We start from the raw sequence: 26,669 nt of genomic DNA on the forward strand, positions 1-26,669 counted from the left end.
AGGAATTACTCCCTTATAACAAATCTACTCCACCTTGGGGGATTCCCCTAAACATTTGACCAACAAAATGCGTGTTCAAATGATCCAATTCGAAATATTGAGCAGTAGCGTTAAGCAGTAAGCGCCATTCGAAGCATTAATCGTTTAGTCAGTGGATTAATCTAAAAAATTCACAGTCCTAAATTATACCACTAGAACCGAAAAGCATGCATTGCAGATGTCCCCGTACAGAAGGGATAAGCAACACAGGAACGGTGCGCGTAGGTGCCACCAAATCGAGAAGTGAAAACGGACAACTCTGCCGCACTGGATTACATACCGCCTCTGGTTCCGTCAGCTTCGCCAGTTCAGCCCGACTTGATCTCTCCGCTGATCCACTGATCGCGAAAAAACACCTTGATTGTGCAAAAATTTCAAGCTTCTTAATTTTAATTTGTTCATGTATTTAATAATTTCAGCCAAGTTTCCCATACAATTTAAATGGCAGGCTGTATACGCAGTGTTAAATCACGATTTTTATCACTTTGGCAGGTTTTTCGGCTTAATTTTGCCCACTTACTGAAGGCACATATACCAGGTGCTTTAGGGAAGCTCGTCACTAATTAAAAAAAATTGGCAGTGCCTTAGCTCCGCTATTCCAGGATATACGTAGCAGGAGGTACGTTTCCCTGGCTGAGCTTGTTATTGTCACTGTATGTTTAGCAATGAGAGACATTGTGTATACACATCTTTTATTCATTTTGCTTGACAAAGACCAAAACTTCCCGATGATCTGTGAGGTTACACGCAGCGGTCTCAATTTTCGATTTGGTAGAGTCTCTTTGGTATACAAGGTCTAGAGTAGTTCCTCATTGTGTAGTCTGGACGTGTGGGTCCGAAGCTAAATTCCAACTTTTCTTTCATACACTGAGTAAGAGAGTCCTGTTTCGTGTTGAAATCACCCAAAATGACACACAACTGTGAAGCCGTGCCTTAGGCTGGTATACACGTGGCAACCAAATCAATCGTCTGCTTGACAGATGTTCCCGGTGTCACGTAGACTCCTTTGATGATACTGCCGCTGTTAGGTCCGGACACCCTTCCACATTTTTCGGTGTGTCCGGAAGGACGGCCTCATCGTGGACTTGCTGTAGCCTCCCATCACCTATACAAATGCCATAGTGCTTGTATATAGGCGATTCTCTGAGCACTTCCACCCACGGAGCAAGCATTTCTCGCGACACGACGTTAGACAAGTAGATTGTCTTGGCGAACATGCGCCTTTTAATGTTAAGCACAATTGACTTGTCTTGCCAAGCATAGTTCGATAAAGGCGGCCAATGTCGGGCCAGTCATTTATTGCTTGACTGCTGATGCTTGGCGAGTCGTCTGTGAGCTCGGTTTTTTGCTTGGGAAGCTGTCCACCGTGGCAGGTGGTTGGTAAATAAATTATTGGTCGCTAAAGGTTGCTTGGAAAGAGAAACTTAGGTCTCACGAGTCACAGTGGTGGCAGCACCTGCCATTGCAGAGCAGTGGCGCAGCCCTTGACCGCTGCACCACTGCGCCAGAAGTGGTGTGAGGACTCCCACGAATCAGTGAATGTAAAGTAGAGAGTGACCATATCCGCATATATGGGCATTGACCCCATTAAAGATGTTCACCGTAATGTCTTTGTGATTATGCCCCTATTCTTACGTATGCATGTCCTTGCTTATTTTCTTGTTTTGTTCTTGCTTATTGCAACGCTTTTAAGTGTTCGCTCATGGTTATACTGTGACATCCCTACCTACATCTTTATTGTTCCTTTGTAGTGTTTATTAATTGCTTAGCATTCACAGTATTGAGCTTGCTCATTAAAAATTGGATTTTGGGGAAAGTAGATGGCACAATATCTGTCTCACATATCCGCGGACGCCTGAACCGCGCCGTAAGGGAAGGTATAAAGGAGGGAGTGAAAGAAGAAAGGAAGAAAGGGGTGCCGTAGTGGAGGGCTTCGGAACAATTATGACCACCTGGGGATCTTTCACGTACATTGCCTTCGCACACCACACGGAAACCTATTCGTTTCGCCTCCATCGAAACGCTGCCGCCGCGGTCGGGTATGAAACCGGGTACTTCGGATCAGTAGCCGAGCGACCTAACCACTGAGCCACCGCGGCGAGTGCTCGCTCATTAACTTTATAATTTTTATGTATGCACTGACTGCGTTATGTACGCTGTATATTCAGTGTGTTAGCGTGGTGTTGTGCTCTGTCCGGTTTTGTGTCCTCAGTGCTGTTTGTTTCATCCAATATGTTAGGAGTAACCGGCGCCGTTGCCAGGCACCAACCACTCCTTCATATCCAAGTCAATAAAAAAAGGTGGAGGGCCGAAAAATAGAAAAAAATACACTCATGAGCAAGAAATGTCGTGGTAAGAGTATGCTTTCCGCAAATAACCCTCTCCAAAGCACATCCCAAAAGAAAAATTAAAAAGAGAACTAAAAAACCAACGTTGGAATCTCCCCGAGACCCCCTAGAACTGCTGCGCTTCGAGTCCAGAGCCGAACCGCTGCGGAGCCATTTCATAAAAGGAAGGCGCCGGATAACAAAGGAAGATGCGGAAAACCGAAGGAAGGTGCGGATGACGTGCTTCGCTAGCACGTGTCACTCGCCTTCGAGGCAGACGGTCATCGGCGTCCGTGCCGGGCATCCGTGCCGGAAAAAAATATTTTCGCTGCCCCTTGCATTGGGGTACAGTGCGCTTCCCAGCGCCTTGCCGAAGCGAAAATGATCGTGATTCAACGGCAAGAAGCATTCCTGGTTGCATGCCTCTAGTAGATCTGCATGTAGTAGATCTGACGCATTTTTCTGGCCACCTCGGAAACTCGAGACGAGTTCCGGCGTTCCTGGTACTTTAGCGGAAATCGGAATGCCTGACTAGAAACGTCGGCTGCATGCGCCATAGAGTGGTAAATTTTTCCAGCATAGAAGAACAAAAGAAGGGGTAGCGCCTTATTGCTGAACCTTCTCATATCAGCTTTTTGTTCGTTCAGAGTAACACTAGAACAAATAAATGTTCCTGGCCAAATCATTTGCAAACTGAACTGGCAGAAATGTGCGACGTGACAGACGTGGGAGAAGCAGTTCGTCTAAGGGAGGACGAAAGAACAGAAACAAACAAAAATAAAACTAGGCGCTGAAAGCCGCAGCAGCAACGAAGGGTCGTATTTCGAAGTGATTTAAAATTCGCGTCATTTCAAAGGCGTTATGTGAGAACTCAGAACCCTCGATGGGAATGAAAAAGAGAAGAGGGCGTAGCTCCTGGAAAGCTTCTGGCGATATCAGCTGAAACTTTCACTCCAGCGTCATGGCGTTGAAAATAAAAAAAAAGAAATTCATTGAAAGTAAATCCGCCACGAAAGGAACGTTTCTTTGATGTCGCTCCGGAGTGCTATATACAGTGAAAAGAAACATGTCACAGATGCTTCGGCGGGCCCTACAGCTGCACCTTTTTGGAGGCTTATTTTTCTGGGCTAGAAATGCGAAGCCAGGATAAGAATAAGAGATGGCGCGTGGGTAAAATGGAGACATAAGCTGACTAGGGGCCCATTTCGGAGAACGCCCGCATCTTTTTTTTATTCTTGACCGTCAGTTATACGCATCATTTCGTTCTCATCCATGGTCCGATGCTTTCAGGTTTGGGCAGCACACGACGCGAGATATATGCTATACTCGAGCCCCTAATTAGCTCTGGTTCCGGCACAACGCAATGTGCATTGACGTTCATTTATACGGCACACTGTCTGCTGCTGATGTACTAAGTGCTAAGTGTGTTGTGCACGCTTTTAAGAGATCTTAGCAGCTTTCCCGCAAAGTCTGAATGGACAAGACTGTTTGTCGAAATTTAGCTTTGGTAGGGACTTAGAAAACGGCTGTACGATTTTGTAATGTGCTCTCGCACGTATTGCTCGTCCGTTCTTTCCTATTGCTCCTGCGACGAGCACCTGCGAGAAAGATACGTTGATGTCATTTTAATAATAATAATAATTGGTTTTGGGGGAAAGGAAATGGCGCAGTATCTGTCTCGTATATCGTTGGACACCTGAACCGCGCCGTAAGGGAAAGGTAAAGGAGGGAGTGAAAGAAGAAAGGAAGAGAGAGGTGCTGTAGTGGAGGGCTCCGGAATAATTTCGACCACCTGGGAATCTTTAACGTGCACTGACATCGCACAGCACACGGGCGCCTTAGCGTTTTTCCTCCATAAAAACGCAGCCGCCGCGGTCGGGTTCGAACGCGGGAACTCCGGATCAGTAGTCAAGCGCCCTAACCACTGAGCCACCGCGGCGGGGATGTCATTTTCGAAAAGAACGGTTTTCTATATGGCAAGCAAGGAATATGCTGTCGTTATACATACTGGAGCGACTAAACGCACTCTTGAGTGTATCCGTAGCCCTTAGGGGAATATTCCAACCTCAGCGCCTAACCCCACGCAGCACCCGATACAACCGGCCGGCGTGTCGCACGGCATGGTATGGTCTATCAGGGGAGTATTACACAGCTCGAAAACTAACAGTGTATTGCGACCTAACTCAATGCAGCACCATGTGGCTGCAGTGGATGCATGACCTTGCCTCAGATTCTCGTCTTATTCATCTCGGCGACCAACAAGAAATGAGAACAGTCCGATCAAAAGCCTCAAGTGTTTATAGATCATCTATATTTGGCTTCTCTCGAATCATTTACGTGACAAGCGCTCCTAGATAGCAATAATCGTTAAAGACGAATAAGTTGGCGCCGTGGGAGTAACCTTCACTACTTCACTTCCAGGACGCCTCTTCAAAAAACCACTAGTGTGTGAGCTGACGGGGTTTTTAGAATCCTGCGCTGAAACTTTATCTTTGAACGTTACTCGGCATATTTTTAGAGGGAGCGAGAGAGGCGGGACGCAAGGAGGTTAACTGTAAGATAGGTGTGGTTGACCAACCCGCAGTGGAGGAAACGGAATGGGCATATAAACAGGAAAGACCGCGATAACGTAGTTACCAAGGGTCGCTCAAGCGCGACGCCCTCATGACGTGGTACAGTGATGACGATGATGATTCTGCTGGCCATATCTTTGCGTCGGGGGATCAACGACACGAAAAACCGGATCAAGCAAAAAAGGTAACAAAAATTAAAAATTAAAACATAAAACTCTTTACACGCGTCAATGGAACGTTTGGCCTCCCTGAGCCTTCATAGAGCGCGACTGTGCCGTGTGCGCCACCGATGTTCCAAACACCGCTTGGTTCGTTCAAACAGCTTCCATTGCGGTGGCTCGTCGGGTCGGCAAAAACCGAGCGCCATCGCTACTGCTACGAGGCTGTTGGATTCACCGATCGCGTCAGGTGGTATGGGGTAAAGTATGGGATTGTCCTGTGCATCCGAAACCGACGGGTGTAGGCCTGCACATTGCTCGATTGCTGCAGATGCTCGATGGTGTCCTCAGTACCTCCGCAAAGTTTGCACCTCATGTTCATACCCTCCGTGTACTTTGGCGGGAGAAGGCGGGTACGAAGTACACCGCTCCTAGCATCGCACAGCGGTCCGCTGCCCATAGTGTTGTCAAAGAGGGGCTCCTTTTCGACCTGGATTTCCATTGTTGGTAAACAACCAGGGCTGGCTTCTCTCAGATCGTTTTCTGCCACTGACGCTGCTCCTCTCATCGCACTTTCTCTCGAATCTTCTGCCGTCCATAGGGTTGAAGAGGTCTGTTCAGTGCTGACGATCGATGCGGTTGCCGTTAGAGAAGCTTCCTCTCTCTTTCAGCAGGCGAAGATAGAGGGAATCTACGGCACAGCAATACGTTTTATTTTCAGCAGTGAACACAAAGTGTTAAGTATCAGACGCTTCGTTTCCGTTTATATTCAATATTGTTATGCTACTCTAGAAAAATGCCGGAGCGAGAGTACGCTGATCTACGTTATCTCGAGTAAAATTTCTTCGCTGCTACAAGGTGGCTGAATCTTTAAAAGGATAACGTTTGTAAACGGTGGTAAGGCAAAGAAATAATGCGGATTCCGATATTTTTTTTCTGCACGCCTCGTGCATTTTTTTTTTAGATCAATTGAGGTGCCCCCTCTGGGTCATGAAAATCACCATGTTCTGGAAAAACATACACCATGTGCTGCAGCGCGTGCAGCAGAGAACACAGGAAGACAGAAAGTAAGCCTGCAGATCTGAAACAGACATGATAACTCAGGGTGCCAACTTGTCGACTTTTCTGACCCGCAAGGTTATTGGTGGCATAGAGCCAGTGGTGTGTTCGCTCTAGTCAGGAGCCTTAAGAAAAGAGAGAGAGTAAAAATTGTTACAGTCTCACTAGATTTAGCTTATGGCATCGCTGATGTGGCAACCAAAGTTATTGAAGTGGCTGGGTAGAATTGCACTAGCTTATCAAATTGCACAGTATAATTTCAAGACTGCAGAAAGTTTGTGGAGTATTAGAGGCTTTAAATAAATAGTTTGTGGAGGTTTTAATCTGCCTTCATTTTTTTTCACAGCACACAAAGTGTTTTTAGTTGGCACATAACAAAGTATAGGCTTGGGGAAGTTGGTGAACCACTTTAACTACCAGTGAAAATTGAAGTTGCATACAGAAATTCACCTTTGGGCTGAATTTCAGTACTATTTAGCCTATTTAGCAATGCTCTTCAATGGAAAATCATAATCAGATGCATGGCTGAAAGAATGCGAAAGTGTGGCCACTGAAGTTACCACTAATGCTTTTTAGGTGGTTCATCCTGAACAAGGAAAAGAATTGCGAAGAAAGCTTGTAAAAAAACTCTACGAATTAGTGAAACAGTACATTGGTCAGTTATTAACAGATATATTTCTTAACAATTAGCTTCCATTCGGAGCCAGTTCTTGTCAAGTGCGAGAATAAGATAATAAGCTTTATTTTCCGCATTTTTTTGTGGCGAAACATTTAGCTGCTTGTTCTGATATTCCCCAATACCATGCCTGCCACAGTAGAACCTCGTTAATTCAGACTTCAGCGGACCTGTAAAATGTGCAAATTGTTCAAAGGTCCGAATTAATGAATGGCTCCCCTTAAACTATCGGAAATCATTCACATCGCAGTAAATTTAATTGGCAAGAACCGGCGCGGCCGTCGCCTGTTTTTGAGATGAAAACTGCACGGTAGCGATTTTTCTGAATAGCATCAGATGCATACTGCTTGCTGTCTCGAAATTGGTAACACAGGACTGCTTCATAATTGTAAAATAATCCTTGGCCTCCTTCACGGTGTGATACGGTAGCAGTGGAGCCTATTCACGAGCGGCGTTCTCCGTTCTCGCATGGGGAGAGGCGCCACCACACAAACTGCCAACATTGCACGACGAGCGCACTGTTTCACCTTAATAAAATAACGGAAGAATCACGTGGACAGAACCAAGAGAAACGTGCCAGCTCTAGTACAGTGAGAAAATGAAAAGATCAGTGATGTACTAATCAGCGTCCAAAACTGCTCAAAACTGTACTCAGCTGGCTGGCCGATGTGCGACCACGCCGCTATCACCGAGGTCCGGAGCGAAACTCAAAAAAAAAAAAAAGGGAGCCGAAACTATCGGCTGCACGATTTTTCGGTGCTGGGGCGCTCCTCACATTATCACGCCCGCCGTTGCCTGGGGTAAGAGATGCGAAGGGAACTCTGACGTGACATCTAACATGGCGCGGAATTTCAGCACGATCGCTCGCTATGTCGTTTATACGTGCAATGGCACGGCCTCCGGTTGGGAGCGAGTCCAAATTAACGAGCATCTGATGCCATAGACTTACATGAGCGTTTGCCGGGACCACGTCGGCAGTCCAAATTATCTGGATTTCCCAATTAATGGAGGTCAAATTAACAAGGTTTAACTTTAATAGCAGTAGTATTGCTGAAAAATTATGCACACATTGGTATTGATATTTTTGTCATCTATGTGATGCACAAAGTAAAGAAACTGTTGCACTTGCTGCATATGAAGTGGTTTTATTTCACATTTTAAACTGCATATAAACGTTTATATTATTCACCTTGTAGTGCAGTGACTGTTAGTATGCTTTTTCCTGTTTAACATGTATAGTACAAACAACAGTGTTTTCATTTATGAGTTATTAGACATTGAATTTTCTGCAAGCATGCTGTGCATGCTACCCACTCAAATGTAGCACTGTGTGTAGCAGAGTAATGACCTGTTACAAAATATTGCCTTAATATCATACTTTATTTAGATGTCTATTATCCACTTTGTTTCCATACTTTTTTATGACATTATTACAATATTGACTATCAGCAAGGAGTCCGACAAGTGCAGAAAAGCAGCAAGTTGTTGGGGGTATGGCCATGGAACATTGGTGGCTGATGTGCTCACACCTTTTTCTAATTTTCTAAAATGATGAAGAAAGAAGGTTCTCATTTAAAATTGTTGCATACATTATGGTGTTCAGAGGTAAAAAGTGAAGTTAGGGCCGGCTTTCAAATTTCAACATATAAAATCTTATTCGAACAAACCATGAATTGCACTTCTCATGTCGATTAATTATCTGTTTTTGCATTGTGCATGCTCTTTGGCAAGTCATTGGTGTGTTTTCCTAGCCCGGTTCCCTGCGTTACCAAAAGGTCCATTTTTTGCATGGCATCACTTGCACAGGAGAAGGATGGTTGGGTGGGAGTGGTGCGTTCCAACCACCACCGTTCGGCGAGAGCCCACGCCCCACAAGCTCATCGAGCTCACAGTCATCATACTCACCCAGCCAGAGTCCACTTCTTGGGGGTAGCCGGGGGGGACCTCTAGGGCTGCCCCCACGCCATGGGGCTGCCTCCTCTGATGGCTCCCTTTACTCACCTACCAGCAGCCCTCTGCAGGTTAGTTTTTTCTGTCATGTTTTTCGCCTCCCTGTTTGTCACCAGTATATTAAAAATGTTGGCAGCACTCTGACAGTACAGTAAAATCTCGTTATTTCAACCCCCATTAATTCTGAAACCTGAATAACCCAGACTGTCGGCGTGGTCCTGGCCGATGCCCATTCAAATCTATAGCGTTGGAGGCTTGTTTATTCGGACACAAACATTGGTTAATTCAGACAAGCTCCCAAGGGAGGCCCGTGTCGAAGTCTGAGTGGCAAGCAATTGATGGTCCAAGTAGCCCTCCTCAAGCCTAAATTGCATGATGAAGTCTTGCCCGTGCACCTCTTCCTTTCACGCAGTAGTCATCCTGACGACTGCTTTCCAGACTGAAGACCAGCTGCATTGTGTCCCTGTTCCATTTTTTTAGCTTTGCGCCTATCCGTGGTGATGGTGGCTATTAGCTGCGCATTGTTCATCTAGCCAGGCATCATTTCGGACGCTGATTGGCACTTTGCGAGTATTTTCTTTGTCATTTTAAAAGGCGTCTCGCTGTTCCCACACTGATATGTTTTCCATGCTTTGGTTCACGTGGTTCTTTCGATCTTCCTCTGTACTGATAATGTTCGCTCGCCAAGCACTCTCCGCTGATTGTGTGGTGAAGCCTCCTCACATGTGATGACACTGCTTGTCAGGTGACCCACTGCGACCACGTTGCACTGTGAAAGAGGCCGTGGATGCTTTTACTGTTTTGCGGCATCCTAGTTTTGACATTTCCAATGGTGGGCACTCAGTAAAGTATTTGGGGAACTGTGAAAAGTTGTAGCTCCTGTGCGGTTTTCATTTGAGAAGCAAGCAACAGTTACCCATGTGTACACCAGATATATTTACTGTGACACAAACAATTTTGGGCAGTTTTTCAGAGACAATTCGATAGTCTCGACGTTTTTTCAGCTCCTTGAAAGTTCAAATAAATCAGCTTTTACTTTGTTGCGGTAAGTTGCTTCATCTCAATTTGCCTGGTAATAAGTTCTAATTTTTGAAAAATATTGAAAATTTAATTGAAGCCATAAGGTGCATGCATGTATCTAACTACATATGATATGATTGAAGCCCGTACCTAAGTGTTGGTCTGGATATGTGCTGGAAACTTATTAGTAGGTTTAAATTTGTGACTGTATTTTGCATGCAAAGCGCTACTACACCATGGAGCTTGGCTTGAGCTAGTCGGAACCTTTGTGTACCATGGCTGTTGTGCCTGTTTTCGCTGCAGGGACGCAATGTGTCCTTGGTCGAGGCAGTCTACTCTCCCTCTCAATGCCCAAGCCAGGGCCGGCATCGGTTGGCTGATGGCCTCTCCCCAACAGAAGCTCACTTACGCAATCTTTCAGTGTCCAGCACAAGCACCAGTGCGGTGCCATACACACCAGCCAGCACAGAGCCCCCTGGCCCTTACCTCGTGGTTCAGCCTACACCTGACACTCGATCAACAGGTACGTAGCAGTTGGAGTGCCATCGCCAGGAGCTCTCACCGCACTTATTAGTGAATTGCCTGCAAGCAAGCTTAAGACTTTTAAAGCTTACAGAGGGGTAGAGACACTGAAATTGTAATTGTATTTCCTTCACAATATTCAAGTGCCACAAAAATTTCATTGTTATAACCCATAATTGTTATAAACGGGTTGTGCGAAAAAAAGCATAACTGCTGAGAGAGGACACAGATGGCAAGTGACATGCAAGCTTCGCCGAGGCATCATTTTGGTGGCCCCGGAAGGGACCTTGTAAACAATACGAGAAGGTTGCCACGGCTGCCTCTCAGCTTGAGAAATCCCGAAGAAACGCTGGGGTGAAATCGTCACAAGCATCTCGCAACATACTTCTCACTGGCTTGCATGAGAAAATCCCATGTTCGTCAGCCTTGCTTACCTCACGCGAAGATTTCCGACATCCTTCTCCATGGCCTCTTTTTGAAGCGCTGTATTCAGCCGTCACCTGGCTGGAAGTCCATGTTGTTAATCAGCAGGGTAAACTGCTTAGTTTTTGTGGCCAGAATCGGCCCGGTGATAGGCAATTTCTGGGCGCGGGCACCAAGAATCCACTCGTATAGAGCCTCCTCCACCTCCTTATAGGCACCTTGTCGAACGCGTTTGCGCCCACTGTCAAGGGAGCACTTTTCGTTGTCGAACTTCTCAGCGGAGCAGATGATCATCGATACCGTCGGTTGCGATAGTGCGTACTTCTTAACCAAGTCACACACTTTCTTGCCTCTTTGTAGTCCTTCACGATACTGCACTTAAGTCTCCAAATCGATAGCCGTGCGATTTCTTTTCACCGGCAACGTTGCCCGAAAATCAGCGTGTGGATGAGCCCTCTTCTGTTTCGGCGGCGATTCAAACGAGATGGAGAAACCACGTGGCGAGGAACGACTCCGACACAATCAACTAACAAAAACAACCAAATCTGTTGTCAGAACTGCGCAGAACGAGGTGCGAGCGAGCAGATCAGCGCTGTCGGCGGGTTGGCGAGGTCCATTCGTGTTTCGAAGGATGGCGCGGCGTACAGCTATGGGTGCAGCCCATTTGTGTTCAAAGGGGTGGAAGGGAAGTGGGAGAGAGGCGCGTGAGGCTGGCAATGCGGAGAAGGCCAGAAAACCGGTTATATTGTATGAGCGTGTGGAGGTCGCCCAGGGAGGCGACCGCGGCCACATTCATTGAGGGCTGCCGAAGAGGAGACAGCAGCGGAGCGGCGGCGGCAGCGTCCGGCCCTGGCCAAGGTCACGAGCGTACTCTCTAGCGCGTGCTGGGAACACTTCGTCCTTTTCAGCATCACGCGCACTGCCAGCCGCGCGGGTCGCTACAGGGCACCCTCCCCCCCTCCCCCCCCCCCCCTACCTAGATGATCAGTCGGTATGAATAGAGTCGTGCAGGCCTGTCGGGGTCCGAAGGCGAGGCTCAGGCGGGCGACTCTGTCTGTGGCGTTGAGGCCGAGCTTTCGGAGGGCGTCGACTGACGTGGAGGGGCAGGTGAAGAAAATGGGTCAGCCGGGTCAGCCTGCGAAGTGCACACAGTGCTGGTGGTCCAGGTGCAGCAGCTGATGGCCGGCGCATGAGGGATGGGGCAGCAGAGGGAGCTAGGTGTGTTGCGGGTCGAGAGATTAGCGCAGCTGATGCCGGGTGGAGCTGCCCGGTACCCAGAGGGGCGGCTACGGCAGGCACATCGAGATTCAAGCCAGGGGAGTGGCTGTGGTGGACGGCATGGGGCTGCTGGGACACGCTCACAGCCAGCCTTGGAGCGATTGGCTTGAACGTGGCTGGCGGCCGCACGAGTAGCCCCCTTGCCACTGGCGCCGAGCCATACACGTAGGAGGACACCGGCGAGGTAGCGGCAATTGGAGGCGCCTGGAGTGGCGCAGTTGCCGGGATGCCACGGCCGCTGAGAGGGCCGTCAGCACCGGGAGAGCCGAGGCCGCCGGGAGGGCCGAGGCAGCTAATATGGCTGGGGGCGCTGGGTGTGCCGAGGCTGCCGGGAGGGCCGAGGACACCTGCAGGGCTGGAGACGCCGGCAGGGCTGGCGGCACCGGGAGAGCCGAGGCCGAAGGGAGGGCCAGAGGCGCCGGTAGGGCTGTGGGCGTCAGGAAAGCCGGGGCCGTCGGGATGCCAAGGGGCGGCGGGAGGACAGGCACAGGCACCGGTTCAGCATCGTTGTTAGGCAAAATAAGCCGGGAAACTATCACCATGCTTTGCGCCGCTGTCACCTGTTTTTGTCCGAAATTTTGTGCACAATTTGCAACTGCGGAGGCGCTCAGTTTCTTCGGACATGTAGAGCGTGAGATTTGTTTTGTTTTATTTCTAGACAAGTAAACCGAAAAGTCAGGTGCTCCTCCACAGGTACTAGAAGCGTCGAGCGTTCATCATGCGGTCCATAGCGGAGATGATGTGGTGACTGACACATTCGCGTTTACAACGCGATCACAAAATGCCTTATGTTAATGACTACGAGTAACGAGGTTTACTGTAAATGTTTCGTAGGGCATTTCATCCACATTTATTTTTCAGTTTGGCTTCCATTCTGCACAGTCCTTCAGAGTTTTCACACAAATACTGGATGTAACAAAAACCTGCCTATAACGAAATATTGGGGACTTTTCTTGATTTTGTTATATCCAGTTTTTACTGTAATAAGCAGAGACTGAAATTTTTGTGTCTCTGCTCCTGTGAGCCTCGTGTCATTTCCTGTACTAATAGGTAATGAAGCAAAAACCCATTTTGTGTGAAAAGGAAGCACTTTTGTCAGCACTGCATGTTGCAATAATGTAGAAGGTTTGACAGTTGCAATCACTGTTACTGATTTTTCGTTGCATCCAGGTTTTCGTTACATGCAGTTTTCACGAGAAGACATGAAAGGATAATGCAGAACGAAAACCAAAATAAAAAATAAATGTAGGTAAGATCACCTTGAAAATATTTGCAGCAAATCCCATTATTCGTAAGTCGTAAATTTAGAGAAATGTTTTGCGATAGTGCTGATGGAATCCAACCGCAGCTGTGGCCATGTGGTTGAACATCCGCCTCGCATGCGGGAGGTGCGGGGTTCGATCCCTAGTGCCGCGGGTACCCACCGGTGATACAGTGGGTACAAGACTTTCTCTGGTCTAATGCTCGCCTTATTTAGGGTGAAATGCTTGGAAAATAAGTCTTTGACCCCACCTGGAGAAAAAAGGGCCACAAATGGGCTTATACCGCACGAGGCGGATTTAACGTTGTTGACGGCGGAACTTATCGCCGATCCGTCAGAGCAACTGTGAACGAAGTTTTCGGTCTGCCAAAGAGTTTCCGCCCAGCCATACATGGAGTAGGCCGGCGCCAGACCACTTCCCGAGAAGCGAGTCCCATAAGTTGGAGCACGCTCGATAACTGGTGGGCCCCCACACCAAAGACTGCTCTTGTACCAATTTAGGTTTGGTCATCGTCGGACCCGAAAATCCTCCCCTCGAGCGTGGCGGGCTGGCCAACTACTGCAACCCCGTTGGTCGTGCCTGGGTCCACCCCAGGAGCATCGGATAGGCGGGGTCGCTACTCCCCGTGGTGCGCTTTCGTCCTGCGCACCCCTGCCAGACGCCGAAGCGCCCTTGACTTCGGGTGATCTCTTCGCGCCGCGCTCCAAGCGAGAGCCCGATTCTACCAAGTTTTATTAAGCGTCTTGGATTTGACGCCGGCCCTGGTGTACTAAGCTAGGACCTACCGCCTACGTACCGGGAAGCGCGAGTGTGGGCTTCAACTCACACCCCTATGGTCTCACAGCGGTACTACTCACAGACACACCAAGGACGCAAGCGCCAGTTATGCTTTCGCTTCGCCCTCGATGTCTTAGCCTACTGAGACGCCCGCAGGCCTCAGCGTTTCCCATAGATGGCCCTGGTTTTCGGGAGGGGGACCGAGGGCAGACCCAAGCAGCGCTCCCGATTGATGGTAGGGCTCGGGTTACACAGGGACGCCCCTACCCCTGATGACTTTAGTCAGCGGGGATTTTCCTGCAGCGTATCTGCTTGCGACTTGGTCACAGCAGCCTATCCCTAAGCTGCCATGGCGTATGAACTCTCTCACTTTAGGTTATAGGGAGAGGGTCACCACAGCCCTTCCATGCTTCGCCAACGACAGTCGCCCCCATTCACTGGGTTACAGGGGCACGCAGCTACTCCCGGCGTTACGCATAGGGCCTTCATCGCCGAAGCCCGCCCCCCGCTAGGTTACAGGAGGACGCTACCCCTCCCAGCGTTACCCTGCCTGGGAGCACCTTTCGTACTCTTCAACCCCGGTCGCAGACTTAGACTGCGACCAGGTAGCCAAACCTTCCGTTTCGGCAGGCGATCCCAGACAGCCAAGTCAATCCAGCCCATCATCAGCGAAACTGCCAATGTTTTTCTGACAATGTCGGACATTCAGAAAGCAGTGATACTCTGAATCGCTTCTGTCGAAGGACCTTAGTGTTTGAACGCTGTTGTCAGCCCTGGTTACGCTTTGAACGCTGATGTCAGCGCTGGTTGCCACCTTTGCAGGCTGTGTTGTTCGAAACTGGGTTTGCCCCCGAAGGGGCGCAGCGGGGTTTGCGGAGCCTCCTCCAAGCACACGCCCCTGAAGAAGCCGGGCGCCGGGCTGGGAGTGGCTTGTACCCATTTTTACCGGTGGTTGTCCGGCGGTGGGTTTCGAAACAACCACCTCCCTCAGCCGAGGCGGACGCCCAGACCACTTCATGTGCTGAACTCGCAGAGCGGATTCATTTAACTTCACCTAACTCGCAACACTCGTTGCGACCTCTCAACTTACGAACCACCTTTGCAGGCTGATTGTGTTCGAAACGGAATTTGCCCCGGAAGGCGCAGCGGGGTTTGTGGAGCTTCTTCCAAGCTTACACCCCTGAGGAAGCCGGGCGCCGGGCCGGTGGATGCTTGTACCCATTTTTACCGGTGGGTTGCCGGCGGTGGGTTTCGAACCAGCCTCTGCAAGCCCACAAGGACGGGATTTGAAGGCGCAGGCTCCTTTCCCATGCCATGCACCCTAGCCAGCCGAGCACCAGGCCGGGCCATAGCTTGTAGACATTTTGAGGAAACCGGTGGGTACCCGGCCGGCAGCGGGAGTCGAAGCCACCACCTCCCGATGCCGCATCACCTCCGCCGTGGCTGGCGCAACACAGCTACGAGTGGGGTGGAGAGAGGGGGTGGGGGGTGGCAGCACCGTTGCTAAGCTAGAGAGAGGAGATCACGTGCAGTCGTGCCACCGCCAGTGGACAGGCCGCAAAGACACATGCTTCTTCCCGCATGTTCCCTCTCTCGGTGTGCCCACCGCTGTGTATCCCCAGGAAAAGAACTCTTTTCCTTGGGTCGCCGGCGCGCTCCGCGGTCCCCGCTCTTGACGCAGCAATTGGCGCCGGATTAATGCAAGCAACTACGCAGCGGCGAGAGATGTGTGCTGCTCGTGCCTTGTCTTTTTTGCTATGTGCTGTTATTTGTTGCTGGTTTTGAGCATGAACTGCTGCAGTCCCATTTGGTATGACATTCCAAAAGTTAAAACAGCAGAGATCCGCACATGGCGCTGGAGCACGGCGCATTATGTCAACTATGGTCCCTCGTTGCAATCGTAGATGTTCCTCTCATGTCATTTCAGGCTTTATAGTCGTGAAACTTTTCTGCCAAATTTCGTAATGGAGCAGACGCTAACAAATAGTCGGCATAGTGAGTTCGTTTTATCAAGGTAAACCGCCACAACACCTTCATTACATGGAGGTCTCAAATACACGTGCTTCAATGGGATGGCGCTGAGGAATTGCGAAACATTGTAATATTGAGGAATTCGGTATAACGAGGTTCGTTGCATTCAGGTTTTATTGCATTGAAGGAGGAAAACTTGATTTTTTCCCAGACCCAACTGGAAAATTAAAAAAAATAAAAATTAAAATTTTGGGAAAGGATATGGCGCAGTATCTGTCTCACATATCGGGGGACATCTGAACTGGGTCATAAGGGAAGGGATAAATGAGGGACTAAGAGAAGAAAGGAAGAAAGAGGAGCCGTAGTGGAAGGCTCAGGAAAAATTTCGACCACCTGGGGGTCTGTAATGTGCACTGACATCGTACAGCACATGGGCGCCTTAGCGTTTCGTCTCCATCGAAACGCGGCCGCCACGGTCGCTTTCGAACCCGGGTACTCCGGATCAGTAGCCGAGTGCCCTAACCACTGAGCCACCGCAGCGGGTCCAGACCCAAACGGAGGGGAGGATTTGTTGCATTTTGGCAGAATTCCTCTGCTAGAACAAGGGAACGCAGAAGGGATGGTGCCGCTCACCTTGTAGCCCGAGCTGGCGCGTTTAGTTTGTTTTTCTAGCTGTCACATTGCGTTTCACCAGCAATGCACCACTGCATGCCCCTTCAATAGTGACCTCTGATGTTACTCTGCAGGTACATTAGCTAAGCTAGAATAATTAAAAATATACAAATAGTACCTGCAGGGTTAATTTTCAAAGATATCAATCTTGCATTTTTGTCTTTTTTTCACATATCATATTACTCTTCACCCTGATTAAAAATACATTGCGGTCAGCCTTTTTTTTCTATTTGCTAATTTTAGAACCTCTTTTAAGCTCAGCTGTTATAGCTGAATTTTGGTCCAGGATTTTAATTTTTTCCTTTACAGTGATCGCAGTTTACCCCTGGACTAACCTGCATCAAACACTGAAATTTTGCTGCAACTCCCATTCTTATGGGCTGCAAGAGCTGAAATTTTTCTACGAAACTGGCTTTTTTTTATCTGCTACAAGAAGCTTGTCAGTTCCACCACTATATGCTTCAAAATGTATGGGAGGTATAGGCGTCCCTTTTGCTTAATGACCTGCTACAAGAAGAAATGTATGGCCATGCACTTGAGGAGAAGAACAGGTAGCTTTGGCCATCTTTTCTCCTCTGCAGCAAAATAGCTTCCCTAATAGCAGGCAAGCTTCATGGTGACCTTGAAATGTCACTGTCTAGCCAACAGCCGTCGAGATCTTGATGCTTATATTGGTCTTCTGTAAATGCCATAGTCACACAACTAGTCTCCACATGTGGATAGTAGCTGCATGCTCAATGTAACAGTAGACATTCAGTCTGAAACTCCATGTCATAGCACTAATGCGATTTATGACGGTAACATTGCCTTGAATCATGCTATGTCAGGGCTCTAAGTGGAGCCATTACAAGCGACTCCAGCTATATTGCCAACCTGTTGTGTATACATAGCTTCTGGCACAGACCTGTCATTAAGAAGCACTAAAGAGGAATACTAAGTCAGACAACTCTGATAGGTTAAGGTCACCTAATAACAAATGTCATTTTACCTTAAAAGAACAACACCTGTATAAGTAAAACAAAGTGGGGAACACGTGGTGCCACCACTTGAAGATTCGTGCAAGCTGGTCCCTAGTCTCCACTTCCCACATTACTTCTACTGGTTACTTACGCATGCAAACATTGAGCACTCGGAGAGCTCGCATGCTTTAAACTCTTCAGCCGCGCCCGGCTGGGACGCTGTCTCACTGGTGCCGACCGGTCACAAAAAAGGACAACTCCCTCACCCCCTTTGCAAGCGCTTCTGCGCTTCGGTAATAAACCTACAAAGCCCCGGCAACGTGGGGATGGTCGAACGGTCCAGCCGTACAAAGACTCTGAAATGACAGCGCCGTTGCGTGTCAAGTTTTTCCCCTTTGGCAGCAATCGGCATTCTGGCGCGCCCGATGAGCATTTTTGCTTTCTAATGCGTGGTGCGCGACCAGTTAGCCCTGACTGTCGCCTGCCAGGTACACTCCGTCTGGGGCGGCGCTCCAGCCTCTTTTGAAATCTCTTACGTCGTGATTTAGCTCACCCCTCTTTTTCCATGTACACTGCTGTTCCCACTGAATAACGTGCTACGCCACTTCTCATCTGCCGCTGCCTATCCACAACGTGAACGCCTCTTGCGGCCGAGAAGCACGCCTTCACCTTGCCCTTCCGGTTGCTACCGTATGAGTCACCCGCAGGCGTAGTCTGAGAGGACTCGGCTTTGTTGCGTTTAGGGTACACTCGGCGGCGACGACTTTTTCTAGGTGTCCGATGGTTTTCGGCGTGCGCTTCCTTTGTTCCAGAATCATTGGTGGAAACCATCGCTGAATCTTCAAGCAGCTCTTTGCTGTCGCCCGGCGCGCTCAACGCGTCTACCAATACAGCTGTCCGAGTTAGCGCTGCCTGCGTTCTTTGTATCGACAGCTCGACCGACACGAGCGGCGCGTCCTCAGCTGCCAGTGATGGCCTACAGGCCACCTCGGCGACAACTTCATCTGAACCTGCTGTTACCTTTAAAGTTTGTCCTGCACTTTCGCAGTTCTGGGGAACTAATCTGCCAGGGACAGCGACGTCAAACTCAGAATTAGCATCTCTTAATTCCGGCCTGGCTCTTTGTGTTTCCAGCACCTGTGCTTTTTCTGTCTCGCTGGCCTGTTGTGCTATACGCTCCGAACGAAGACGATACGTTTCGCGCCTCAGTTCCAGCGATTCCCTCTCTACTTCTGCGATCTGCAACCGAAGTTGCAATATCGCTAACTGCGGTGATGTCGCCTCTGGTGCGGCGCTCTAATGACCTCCGCTCGTATGGCCCGCGGGCGCCAATGAGTCCTTTTCTGGCATAGGAGCCAGTACCGTTTTCAATTCATTTGCATAATCGCCCAACCGCTCTTGATGTTGTGCATCCGCTAGTGGCGGAAGCTGCATTTGCATTAATTTTATTTCTTTAAGCTCAATTTGGAGCTTCAACTTTTCCATTTCAAATATTTGAGCCCTGCGCTCCTTTTCTTTCCACAAAGCTTGCGTCATGTTTCCTAGTGCCTGCTCTGTTGACACGAGTTGCTCGATAGGCTATAGACCATTCCCCCTCACGGCATCCATCCCTGCATCAGTCATTTCAATGCTACCGTGTAGCGTACGACTATTACACAGACATGGCAAATTCGGAGAAAGCAGGAAGGTGTCCTACCTCTTTCGATGCTCCGACGACCGCAGCACTGTCGATCTCAGCGTGATGACAGCGGGCTCCCGGGAAGGTAGACGCCCACGACTTGATCCTGATCCCTCAGCAGCTCATCGCTTCGGACCTCGCTTCACTTGGTCGCCTGGTTACTTTTCAGCAGCTCGCTGACTCGAACCCTTTCGAGGTGGACGCCTGGTTCTTTTCAGCAGTTCGCTGACTCGAACCCTCGATGGCTTGTCGTTGCCCGGCTCCTTCAGCTCCTCGCTGACTTGAGCCTCCGACGTCCTCTCGAACTCGACCCGTGATCCTGAAGCTCTCGACGTCGTCTTTCGACGCAGCTTCACGTTTTCTCCTTTAGGACAAACAGCTTGTCCACCGACTTGTTCTTCTCACCTTCCGTCCAATGCCTTGAGTAGAAAGAAGTTGCGATCCTGTGTCGACTGCGCCAATTGAGTTTCTTTCCCCTTCCGGTGGCGATGAGAGGAAACTACTTTGATGAAATCGGGGTTTCTTGATGACCCGGTGGTTCTACTCGCAAACATTCACATTACTCAAGGAAAGGAGAAGGTTAACTATTTATTTACAACATAGGTAAAAAAAACAAGAAGAAACAAAGCAAGTAGAAAACTATTTACATGACTAAATCGTGGATCAGACGAATTCAGCCTCCGCTCAACCCAGCGCGCTTGTTTTTAAACCCTCTGTCTCCGCCTTTAGCGGGGACAGCCACCAATAAGATTACAAGCGACACACCTCACCAATCAGTGGTCAGGGAACGGAAAATAAGGATTTCCGCCAACTAATCACAGATTGGGGAAAGAGTGCTGATTAAACATTTGGGAAAGGAGAGGTTGCAATCAAATAGACAAACAGCACAAACGCGACCACCCTCTCCCACGGCACCCACGGCCCAGCCGTTGCCACTTTCCTATCTCTTTCGCACACGCGACAAAACGATCCCTAAAGTGTTTACAGAATACACCGCGCGAGACGAACAGTCGTTACGGGAATAGTGGGTTTCCGGTCACTCGGCTAATACTCAGCCGTATCTCGTGCGCCCCCGAAGCCTCGTCTACCCCTTAACAACCACATGGCGACAGCTGTACATGGTTAGCGTTTTTCCCGGCGGGTCATCCCCGTGACGGCGCGGCGTAAACGAGGACGTCCGCCGCACGAAGGGGAGGCAGGGACGGGACGGGCCCCTTTGTTGGGGACTTCCGACCCCACTGGAGCGGCCTTCCCTGCGGACACAATATCAGCGAGTTCGCGGAAAGGTCAGCGAACTCCACACTATCTCTTTTAGCAAGTTGTCCATATTAATGAACGCTTTTGCCTAGAGTTGTGTTGCATATTGTGTCCCCATTTTTTGTCAATGATGTGTGCTTGCTTTTGTTGCAGCTTCGAGTGCGTCGGTGGCATCAAGTGCCTCGGATGAGTCGAATGCCTTGGACTTGTCCAACCCAACACGGCGCCCTTCAGCACAAGGTGGAGGAGGGGACCCACTGGGTGCTCTTGGAGAGGCCCCCGGGGGTGTTTCACGACAGCAACTACTCAGTGGGCCATGCCCCATCTGTGGGGATCGTATCTCGGGCTTCCACTATGGCATCTTCTCCTGCGAGAGTTGCAAGTGTTTCTTCAAGCGGGTTGTGCAGATCAAGAGGCACTATGTCTGCCTTCGAGGGGCAGCTTGCCCAGTTGTCATGGCCACGCGAAAAATGTGCCCTGCCTGCCGTTTTGACAAATGCCTCAGGGCAGGCATGAAGCTGGGAGGTATCTGCCATTCCTTTTCTTCTCTCTTTCACTTTCCTTAAGGCACGTGCTTCTTGATACAGTAAATCCTGGATGTGTGTATATGTAGCAAATTCTTCAATATTACAAAGCTTTTCAATTCCTCAATGCTGCCCCATAGAAGTGTGTGTTGTTAAACCTGGTGTGTGTGTGTAGTTAAACAAAATTGAAAAAAAAAGTCCGAGATTTTTCATTACATTAAGGCTTTCTTTACATGCAGTTTTCGCAAAAAAGAGGTGGAAGGACACTGCAGAACGGAAACCAAAATAAGAAATAAATGTCGGTGAAATCACCTTGAACATGTGTACAGAAAACAGCGTTACCCGATGTCATAAATGTTTCGCGATCGTTCTACCGATCGCAGCACCAGCCACCGCTACCTCCGGCAGGACTTGTGCAGCAGCGCTACGAGTGGGCTGAGGAGGGTGGGGAAGGCGGAGCCGTCGCGGCTGTGTTGCAGAACTTGCGCGGCCGCAATCGGCGCGGAATCACGCGACCAACCGTGCGGCGCCGATGGCCGCACACTGCTGGTGTCGCTTCCTTTTTGGCTACGCCCTATTATTTTCGCTGCTTTTGAGCATGAACGGCTGTAATGCCACTTGGTATGATGTTCCCAAAGAGAAAGCACCGGAGATAGGCCAACGGCGCTGGAGCACGCCGCGATGTATCAACCACGGTCACTCGTTGCAATCGTCGTTCCTCTCATGTCAGTTCGTGCTTTATTTTTACGAAACTCTTGTGTGGTTCTGCCAAATTTTGAGTAACTCAGCACTAACGAACATGTAGATGGCGTTGCCATTTCGTTATATCAAGATCAACCAACGCAACATCTTCTTTACATGGAGGTCTCAAATACACGCGCTTCAATGGGGACAGCGTTGGGGAATCGAGAAACTTCGTAATATCGAGAAATTCACTGTATAGAGGGTCATTACATCCATAACTGTATTTGAGAACTCCATGTAACAAAGGTGTTTCGGCAGTTGACCTTGCTATAACGAACTCTCTACGCCGAATGTCTGTTGTACCCCTGTCACGTGGGCGCTTCGGATCGCAATCGGTCTCGATCACGGTTGACGTTTGGAGCGCAATCGAGATGGGCAGCTGCTACACGTATCCACTTGATTCCGATCAACTTGTTATAAAGCTACATACGAGATGGCGCTGCGCGTACTATCATCGCCATCGGTTGGAAATAACTCAAAAATAACAAACTTTATTGTGAAAATTTCAATTATGAGCAGAAAAAGCAGCTTAATTACTTTCTGCTGCTACCATGGTTACACATTGCACTGATGGCCTGACGCTCTGCGATAGTTGTCCGTAATAGCCTCATAGGCATCCAGTCGCTGACTCGTTCCCCGATCGATCTTGTGCCATCCGTGCTACACGTACTCGTTTCTCGTGCCTTATTTCTTCGATCATTGTGTGTCATGTTGTTTCGCCAGAAGCGATGAGTGAGGGCTGCGTTCCAACATCTGTTGCTTAGAAAATATTTTTATCTTGTAAGAAACATAACTTGTAAAAACAATCCGCAGCATTCACAAAGTTTTCTTGACAAATGCGACAAAGCGGCAGACATTACGTGCTGGAACTCCAGCCATTCCTGCGTCGCTCTTCTGTGTCTACAAGCGCATGGAATAAATTGCGCAGCCCGATTCACGTTTTTTTGCCACTGACGAAACGGGCATGCCGGGTATGCTGTGTCAAGAGAATGAACGCCGCTTGGCAAATCAAGGCACATAAATAAAAAACCTTCCTGTTTTAAAATTTTGAACTTTTTTTTTTGCTATGACAAATATTTCAGTACTCTTTAATTTTAGCTAGAATATTTTGTTTAAATTGGCGTATAGCCTGGGAATGACCCTCGCAGCGACATCTCGGTCATGCTCCAAGAAGTTGAGTAGGATCGCAGTCGATCGCGTTTGGATTTGCCATGTAGCAACGCCGGATCTGCATCGAGTTCGATTCCGATTGACTTGATTGCGATCGAAAGTGCCCGTGTGACAGCAGTATTAGCTAGACTCGTAGACAACTTTTTATGGCTAATCAGGAAAGGGAAGGAGGCGGTCCTTTATCTCTGTGCTGTGGGGAAAGTGTTGTTCATTGTTTGGACTAGTGGTGCGGGGGGGGGGGGGTGAAGGGAGGAAGTTGGAGAGAGTGTGCAGGGTTACTAGTGCTGAGGAGCCAACTCCCCATGGCACGAGGAGAGAGGATTGTCTCCTCTTTCCCGCTTAGCCTCTGCTTCATAGCGGTAAAAAGTTTTCTGCGAGTATAATGCTGAATTAGTTGAAAATTTGTAGAATCACGCCAAAGTTTCAGGACCATGAAACACGAACTGACATGAGAGGAACGTCTACGATCGCAATGAGCGACTGCAATTGTCGGAACATGCCATGTCTTGCATGATTCTAGTGCTGGTAGTTCTAGCTCTCCCGTGTTGGGAGCGGGTATGGCGGAGAGTACTGACGACATAAAGCAAAGAGTCGGTTTCCTAGGGCAACGGTGGCGGGCAGATTGAGGGTGGGAACATGTGGGAAGAAGCAGGTGCCTCCGCAGCCAGTCTAGTTTTGGTGGCGAGACCGTGCGCACTCTTCCCAGTCATGGTGCTTCACTCCCCGACCTCCCCACTCGTAGCGGCATTGTGCAAGCCGCAGCGGACGTGGTTGTGGCTGCTGCCAGCAGCGCTAATAGTGCGATTGTAAAGTGTTTCTCTGCGTTTTATTTCGAGCAAGGGGGGTCACTGTAAACATTCTCAAGGTGGCTTCACTTATATTTGTTTCTTCGACTTCCGTTCAGCATTGTCCTTTTGAGTCTTCACGTGAAAACTGCATGTAGCGAAAAATATAGCTTTTTTCAATTTCGTTATCGTTATATCCAGGTATAAGTGTAATTGGTTTCATTGACATAGCACACTGCTTTGATGATCTGCTGTGATGGAGAGTAGTCCATGGTATAGGGAGTGTGGGCAGGTTGTTCTCTATAATTACAAAGTGAACAAGGGAGAGAAAGCGTGAGGGTGCTTGCCCAGACGTCTGGCCCAGACGAAGACAAGTCGTCTTGTCAAAACATTGGCAAGCGCCCTTGGGCTTGTTCACTATATGTTGGACAGTAGGTAGTGAAAAGTGTGTCAGCAGCCATTATATGAGATTTCATGGCATATGCAGTTTTCATGACCGTGTTTGATAATGATGTTCTGGTGAGAGGCTGCTAGGAAGATCACTTAGCCATGCATATGGCTTGGTGGTCTTGTGCACCGAATTGGCTAAAAAGTATTGCTTTTCATGCCTAACATCACTGCAAGCGGTAGACTTTCATTTTTATGCTGCTTTCATAAAGGTTGCACTTAGCTGACTATGATTCTTTTCTGCCATGTCAGTAATTGTGCTTTTTCACACCCTTCAAGAATATTTCTTTCTGTCCCTCTTTTTTTCTTAGATTTTGTTTATTTACTTTTTTTCATTTACAGTAAAACCATGTTAATATGGACTTCAAGGGAGTGGAAAGAACATACATGCAAATTATCCGAATGTCTAATTACCGAATGCCCCCCCCCCCCGACTGCCAAATTTGTTTGCACGAAAGTAAAAATTATTTGGTGGAGAACGTGGGCGATGGTCATCTCTGTTTAAGACAAAAGCTGCATGACTACAAAAAATGTTTACCCTTCTGTCAAATGCTTTAATTTGTGCATGCTATCGGGAGTGTCTAAACCAGAACAGCTTCATAATTGTAATGGCATCCGCGACTTCTTTCGGTGTGCAGCGTGGTAGCACTGGAGCTTCTTCGCATGTGGTGTTGCACATGAGGAGGCTTCACCGCACAAACTGCTAACAGCACATGACAAGCGCGGACTTTCAGTCCGCAGAAAGGACGGAAACGCCACGAGAATGGAAGCGAGGGATGCACTGGCGCCAGTGTGGCACGATGGCTTTGAAAAACAGAAAGGATCAGTCACACTGCAGGTATCCTAAATGGTGGTCCCGGCTGGCTGGCTTATGTGCCCGACCAATAACAGCTGTCACCACAAGCTGGCTGCAGAGTTCCGAAAGCTTCGAAATGCCGCCGAACTCGCTCGGCTCATCAACGGGGGGAAGGGGGAGGGGGGGGGGGGGCTTGAGGTCGTCAATATGCCTGGCGTTGCACACGTCAGAAAGCCGCAGGCAACAATATAATATGCAGTTCAGGCATAGGGCGCATATTTGGACGATCGCATGTCAAGCAGATCATTCCTAGTCACGGCGAGATTTTTACGATATCGCTTGGTCTGCTGTGAGACCCCGACTCACCCCTTCGGGAGTCTCATGCAAAATTCTGCAAGTGGGCTTTCCCGCGTATTATAATTAACAAATTATCAAAACGAGATGGAAGAGCTAACGTTAGGAAAATGTTACGGCAACAAGACGATTGCAATGTGTGTGGGAAGTAAGTATATAAAACATTATGGAAGGATCAAAGGAAAAACCAAACGCTTTCTCGTGATTTTTAAACGTGGAAGAGTTGGCCGTCTTGTTCTCTTCAGGCACATTGCGTGGGAGAGCCCACTTGCAGAATTTCTCGTGAGGTCGAAGCATAGCAGCGTCCAAGTGCAGCCGGTCCGCGTGATAAACTCTGAGAAGAAAGCGAAGAGGATGCCTTTGATGTTTTTGAACTCGGTCTTCGGATAATTTTTCCAGATATTATGGTTTTGCCGCAGTCAAATTTTTGAAGTTGCACCGTATTCGATCCCTGGGAATATTAAATAATTGTCAATTGTCCGAATTGAGAATATAAACCAGTTGATATCAAACGTATGCAATTTGTATTCGAATATTCGCATGCCCATAAAAGTATGGCAGAAGTACCGTTAGGAGAAGAGCTACGTTCATATATCAAGGTTTGACTTACATTGGTATTCAAAAATGGCTATACTTACAGCCTAATTTTTTCGCCGTTCATCATTGGCTTAAATGGCATTCTGCTGCTGATACTGCCTGGATCAGCCAGTAAGCATACTAGAAGATTAGAGTGTAAGAGAATCCAGTAGAAATAATTGTTGCAGGTTGCCAGCCTTGCAACCTAATGGTAACCGGTATCTGGTGAGCAGCATGCTGACTTGTTTTCTTCTTCTACGCAGCTGTTCGTGAGGACAGGGCTCGAGGTGGACGGAGAATATACCAGTGCTCTTACTCCGAGCCGTCACAGCTCCTTGGTGGTGATGCACGGCTTGCCTCAGACTCCGGTGGCCTGCCTGCGGAGCCAATACCGCTGCTGCAGAAAGGTCTCTCATTGGATTGAAATTTAATTTGTCATGACATCTTGTGTGCTAATTGTAGCCGAATTTGAACGGCTAATTTGTTTGTTTTTATAAGTAAACATGAATAGCATTGGCTGTTTGGTTTTGATGTGAAGTTTGCAGCAAATAGCCTTGTCTGAAAACTTTTTTTTATATGAGCATTTACAGTTTTGCGTGGTGATGCAACTGGTATGAATATTAAACAGGAGGCCATAGACTTCAGTGCGTGCTTGCTTCCTCTGTGTATAAG

The 26,669-nt window shown here is 48.6% G+C and overlaps 1 pseudogene across 1 annotated transcript in view; it reads left to right on the top strand.

The window, feature by feature from the left end:
* The window catches only part of LOC144116030 (nuclear hormone receptor FTZ-F1 beta-like), an 84,460-nt pseudogene that overhangs the window by 40,749 nt on the left and 17,042 nt on the right, over window positions 1-26,669 (top strand). Inside the window, exons 3-6 of the transcript XR_013311685.1 lie at window positions 8,639-8,853; window positions 10,106-10,325; window positions 20,755-21,126; window positions 26,261-26,404. The product of XR_013311685.1 is annotated as a nuclear hormone receptor FTZ-F1 beta-like (transcript). The remainder of the gene's footprint in view (window positions 1-8,638; window positions 8,854-10,105; window positions 10,326-20,754; window positions 21,127-26,260; window positions 26,405-26,669) is intronic.

Source organism: Amblyomma americanum, chromosome 1 (assembly GCF_052857255.1).
Source record: "Amblyomma americanum isolate KBUSLIRL-KWMA chromosome 1, ASM5285725v1, whole genome shotgun sequence".
NCBI lineage: Eukaryota > Metazoa > Arthropoda > Arachnida > Ixodida > Ixodidae > Amblyomma > Amblyomma americanum.